The sequence below is a fragment of the Mus caroli genome, chromosome 11 (assembly GCF_900094665.2).
Source record: "Mus caroli chromosome 11, CAROLI_EIJ_v1.1, whole genome shotgun sequence".
Taxonomy (NCBI): Eukaryota; Metazoa; Chordata; class Mammalia; order Rodentia; family Muridae; genus Mus; species Mus caroli.
Window position 1 is genome coordinate 9,330,989 of NC_034580.1, and position 6,589 is coordinate 9,337,577.

Genomic DNA, 6,589 nt, shown 5'->3' on the forward strand with positions numbered 1-6,589 from the left:
TGACCAGCACAGTCAGCCCGTGCTTGCCTGCCCCAGCTCTCACATTGTCTGCAGAAGACTGTATGTGGCACTTTTAGTAGTACAGTGCAAAGGGGGTGTCCAAAGGAATAGTTGTTAAATGGTTAACTGTGGAAATACCAGTGAGACACCAAGAGAAAGGAGAACATACGTGTAAGTATCCAGGTGTGAAATTGTGGGTTAGTGTGATGGAAAGCTACCCAGTATTTTAATCATGCTCTGTGCATGGCCAAGTGTTTGGAAAAGAAGCTAAAGAAGAGTGACTGTAGGGACAAAAGTGATAAGTTTGGTGTGTTTTAGTAAAGAACCATGGTTGCAGAATGAGGCTTCTAAATTTGCGATGAAGAAAAAATATGGTGCTTTTGACTATGACAAAGAGCATTGTGTCTGTGTCCCAAGTTATAGTTCATTTTCTAAGTACTAGAACATTTTCATTATTTATCTCACTTTTTCATGTTCACTTGGGGTATTATTACAGTAATACAAATCTTAGGTCTGAAGCTTAGGTATGCTGAGCTTTGTATTGTAGCCAACTGTTTTATTTACATTTTCATCAAGATAAGATCTCCTATTATTGTCCTTGGAGATGAAATTTCAGTTACTTGAGTGAATTCAGCTATCTGGGCTTTCCCTGGGTTTTACCTCATCTGAAATTTCAGCTATACATAGCTTTAAATTCTGTGCATTATTTTTGGATTGGAAATGCAAAGAACATTATCACCTGTGGATATTGTCAGCTCTAGCTTAACTGAAGTCCTATCAGTCACTTTGGCTCTCATTGGCTCCTGTGAGAGATGGATTGCACCAGTCTCAACAGGACATTGTGACTTATGACTGGACCGCTATTTAAAAACCTTGTCAGTCTTTGCTTGTTTTGTTTTGTACTTTATCACTCCTTTTGTGAAAGCATTTCCCTGAAAGCATCTCTGGCTTATGACCTTGTGGCTGAGTCAGCATAGCTGCAGGGTATGGAGAAGCATGCAGAACCAGTGTCATTATTTCACAGGGACTCATTTTCACTCATGTGTTTCATTGCAGGAATTTGGTTTACCCAAACTGATGAGGTAGCCAGAACTGTGGCAGAGAGAGATGGAAAGATTTGAGAGTGAATAGATGTTTAATTTTGAACTTTGGAGTAGATATGGTTTGGGAAAGAAGATAGGCCTTGACCACAAAGCCAAAATTAATTGAACATTGGGTTGTAAAAAATACACAAACACACAATTTGCTCAGATAACCTTTTTCATGTTTTTCAAGGGTATGTCTTTAGTGGAGTCTCAGATTTTATTGTTTGAGACTGCTCTTCAGTTTTATGTTGTTACCTCTCTTCAACTCATTTATAAAGTGTAATGTCAGTAGTCACAGTTAGTAAATTATTAATAACAAATATTAAAGTACTGAGGTTGAAGACTTTTTTGTTTTTAATAACTTCAAGTAACAATTTATTGGTGAAAGTAGTTAGGAAGTTCATCTGCATCCAGGAGTACATTGACACCATTACTCCTATTATATTTTGGTGTAGGTAAGTCATTCCAGTATTAGGAAAAAATACTATTTTCGACTGCTTATTACCACACTTCTATTTTTAAATACATAGATATAATATATTTTATGACATCTATCCTACTTTTCCTCCTTTACAGTTTCTCTCTTACCACCTTCCCCAACTAATATCTCTTTCCAAATTCATGAGTTTTGTATTGAATCCCACTGAGTTCTCTTAGTATGAATGAATACAGAACAAAAGTGATTGTCTTTACCCCAGCAGCTTTCAAAAAACAATGTGTCTTCAATTAGTGGTACAAATTCATAATCCCTTCATCCTTACATGTTAGAACTTTTGCTGCCTTGAATTTGAACATACAGTCATGACTTCACCGAATTCATTTGCATTGCCTTTAGCGCTATTACAGCTAGCTAGTAAAGATGAAGAGTCTAGTTTAGTGCTTGCTTGATTTCTCCACATCTTTCTACACAAGTGCGCGTGCTGTATTTAGCAATGGAGTCTTACCATCAAATTCTAGAGGAAAAGCAAGGGCCCAGAAAATAGTCTATAATGACTAAGGAGCTGTATTGTCCAACATTTAAAATGGAGGTTACCCATACTGGGTGATGGAATTTTTATTTGATAGCATATGTTGCCTGGGGAAGAATTGTTCTCTCATATAGGGTAACTCTATGTTAACTCCTCTATACTGCCCTATCATCTCTCAAACAATCAGGGTTTTCCTGGCACCTGGTAAACTTTTTTGGTAATTTTTGTTTTTGTTTTTGTTGGTTTTTTTTTTTTTTGTAATCTTTATCATTCTGAGATTTCAAAGTAGTATTTTATTGATGATTAAAGTTGAATATTAAAAAAAATATTTCTCAGTCTTTGTATTTCTTTTTTGAGTACTCCTTGTTTAATGCCATGCACCTGTTTTTAATTGGGTTATCTGTGTCCTTGGTATTTAGTTTTTGAGTACTTTATATATTCTGAACACTAACCTTGTGTCAGATGTATAACTGGTAAGAATTCCTTCCACTCAGCAGGTTGCCTTCCGATGCAATTGATAATTCCCATTGCTATACAGGAACTTTTCAGTTTCATGAGGACTCATTTGTCAGATGTTGGTCTTAATGTCCATGTGGGTCCTGTCCAGAAGGACCTTTCTTGTGCAAATTACTTTACCAAGCTTTGTATGTATTTCACTCACATTCTTCTAGTCCAATGTTATCTGCATGGGAGATTTTAAACACAATTCTTCATTAAAATGAGTTTTCAGTTAATAGTATGAATTTTTTTTGTCTCCTGATATGCCTAAATCTTTAAAAAAAAATCACAATATGTTTGTTAAATCCATTTCCCTTCTCTACCTATGTTTCCAATGCCTTCAAATGTAACTCCAAACTTTTTACTCCAAGTAGGTAATCCTTGAATTTATTCTCCACATATGGTTAAGGAGCTCTCTTTCTACAACAGTATTCTGATTGCATCAATATTTTGCTCAAAATGTTTTTCCTTGACGTTTGGGTCTTAGATCTGCATCTACTGTCATAGTATGCCTTTTCTAACTTGCTAATGCACATTAGTTCAGATCACACTGGAGGACTCACTGACAGCAAACAGACAGTGCTTGCACATTTCCAGTCCTTCCTAAATGTAGCTTTGCTACTTCTAATGGATAAGCTACAACTGACAGTTGGGCCATACTAAATTTACTCCACCTGATCTGATGGGTACCACATTACCTCTGCTCATGCTCCCTTGATTTGAGTTATTTGACTATACTTCTTTTATTTTCTTGTAATATGTTCAGTCTTAAAAATAATAGCGCTTACATGTTGACATTTTAATTATATGCATTGAAATTCATCTTTTTCACCTCACCAGGTTTGCCTCATAGTGAATCTTTTCCATCTTAGTTCTGCCTGTGAGAATGATAATATAAGTACTTAAAAAAAAAGATGTATTTATTATTATACATAAGTACACTGCAGCTGTCTTCAGATGTGCCAGAAGAGGGCATCAGATCTCATTATGGGTGGTTGTAAGCCACCATGTGGTTGCTGGGATTTGAACTCAGGACCTTCGGAAGAACAGTCAAGTGTTCCTACTCACTGAGCCATCTTGCCAGCCCGCCAATAATAACCTAAAATAGATAATCATACAGTCTACAAAAGAGATATGGTTATGGAACGCACAGCAAACACCTTTAATGTAGAAATCTTCAGGAGTTTGCTGCCTCCTATTTGCCGTGTCTGCTGGCAAATGACAGTGATATATGTGAGATTTCATATCAAATGTTTTATATACCATTAAGAAGTGAGACACTAACACCATTTATTTTGGTGTAATAAATTTATATAAATCTAAATTATTATTCAAATTTCAAGATGATATAAAAAATTGAAATGAAAAACTTGAAAACCCTCTGGCAACTGCTATGGGTTCCTTCATATCTCTTCCCCCTATCTTTGTGTGTGTGTGTGTGTGTGTGTGTGTATGCACAGATAGAAAGAGAGAACATATATATTTGTATATAAAATATACTCATTTCATTCTAAGAGAATGAACTCCTTAAAGCTCCATTCATCTAAAATATGGACTTTCTTTCCTATAGAATATTCTCACTATTATTCCATTTTATAACACCAGAGAACTCTACCATACTTAATCTTAATTACTGGATAAAATTCTGCACATATCAATTGCTACCAAATAGTTATTATAGCAGTTCTTTGTCTCTGTCTCTGGAACCTGAATATGACTTTTCTTGTAGAACATCTTTACTATCTCTTGCTTCTCACTTCTTCCACTGTGGCTTTGCAGTGAGCAAGAAGCCCCCAGGAACAAAACAGTTCTTTCTATGATATTAAATTTCAACAAAAGCATGGAAACACATTTATTTCTGTCATATGCCTTTGGTTTTAGGTTTCTTTTTACTTATAAATACTGGAGATCCATGAAATGTTCTACTCCCAGCCTAGAAATTTTGCCATTGCTTGTTTCCAAGTTGAATTTCACGCATTTGAAAGTTCCTGTTTTCCTGAAATGACAAAACATTATATTTTATATGGTCTCAGACATGACTTGGAGATGTAAAGATAGATTATTTTCAAATACATATTTTAATTAATGCAAGTGTTTGAATTGTTTTCTTGGCCTTCATGTTCTCAAAAGGCCTGTAATCAGGAATTCTTTTTTTTTTTTTTTCATGAAATTTCTATAGAGGTGCACTGCTTGTATTTATTTTTGAAATGTATGCTTTTCTAGAAGTGAGAAGATATGTGTTCCTGTCTTAGTTAGGATTTTACCTCTGTGAACACACACCATGACCAAGGCTAGTCTTATAAGGACAACATTTAATTAGGGCTGGCTTACAGGTTCAGAGGTTAAGTTCATTATCATCAAGGCAGAAACACAGTAACATCCAATCAGGCATGGTTCAGAAAGACCTGGGAGTTCTTCACTTTTATCTGTAGACTGCTAGCTGAAGACTCATTTCCAGCCACTGGCCTAAGCATATACAAACTATCACAATTCCTATTTCAGAAGAACTTTTTAAATATGTCTCAATCATTTTAAAATTTTAAGCAAATATTCTCAAAACACAAATTTAAGAAACTACTGCTGTGATCACACAGATCAAAGTGAGCCTGTACTCAGAACATAGATGGAAGTATCAAATAACATTTCTCATGAAACATGTGTATCATCTTCTTTCTCCATACTTTGGCAGCAGAGGCAGGAGAATCTCTGTAAATTCAAGACTAGCCAGGTAGGGAGCAGGTGAGGGAGCCATCTTGGGTTCCGGGTCCCTCAGAGACTAGTCTGCACAGGTGAGTGCGGACTACAGAAGTGACACAGCTTCTGGGATAGGCAGAAGCAACACAGCTTCTGGGACAGAGCCCCGTTTCAGGTTCCAGGTATCCAGGCATCTTCCGTGCCAAAGGAGAGGTGTCCTCCTGGGAGGGCTCTGCTAGAGCAGGTGAGGGAGCCATCTTGGGTCCCAGATCCCTCAGAGAAAAGTCTGCACAGGAGAGAGTGCAGACTACAGAAGCTACACAGCTTCTGGGACAGGCAGAAGCAACACAGCTTCTGGGACAGAAGCTGTTTCAGGCTGCAGACATCCGGGCACCTTCCCCTGCCAGAGGAGAGGTGTCTGACTGGGAGAGCTCTGACCGCCAGAGCAGTTGAGAAAGCCATCTTGTGTCCTGTGTCCCTCAGAGACCAGTCTGTGCAGGTGAGCCTGGAGACTGCAGAAACAACACATCTCCTGGAACAGGCCCTGTTTCAGGCCTTCATCTTCAGTCAGTAGGCAGGTCCGAATGCCAGATATATGTGCACCTTCCCTGCAAGAGGAGAGCTTGCCTAGTGAGAGTACTCTGATAACTGAGACTCAGGAGAGAGCTAGACTCCCAGGTCTGCAGACAGAGGCTAACAGGACAGTAGGAACAAGGTCCAACCAGAGACAACTATGACAAATAACTCCAGAGATTACCAGATGGCGAAAGGCAGATGTAAGAATCTTTTTAACAGAAACCAAGACCACTCACNATCATCAGAACCCAGCACTCCCCCCTTAACCAGTCCTAGATACCCCAACACACCTGAAAAGCAAGACTCAGATTTAATATTATATCTCATGATGCTGGTAGAGGACATCAAGAAGAGCTTTAATAACTCACTTAAAGAAATACAGGAGAACACTGCTAAAGAGGTAGAAGTCCTGAAATAATTACAGGAAAACACAACCAAACAGGTGATGAGATTGAAGAAAACCAACCAAGACCTAAAAAGAGAAGTAGAAACAATAAAGAAAATCCAAAGTGAGACAACGCTGGAGGTAGAAATCCTAGGAAAGAAATCTGGAACCAAAGATTCGAGCATCAGCAACAGCATACAAGAGATGGAAGAGAGAATATCAGGTGAAGAAGATTCCATAGAGAACATGGGCACAACAATCTAAGAAAATGCAAAATGCAAAAAGATCTTAACTCAAAAAATCCAGGAAATCCAAGACACAATGGAGCGACCAAACCTACAGATAATAGGAGTAGATGAGAATGAAGATTTTCAACTTAAAGG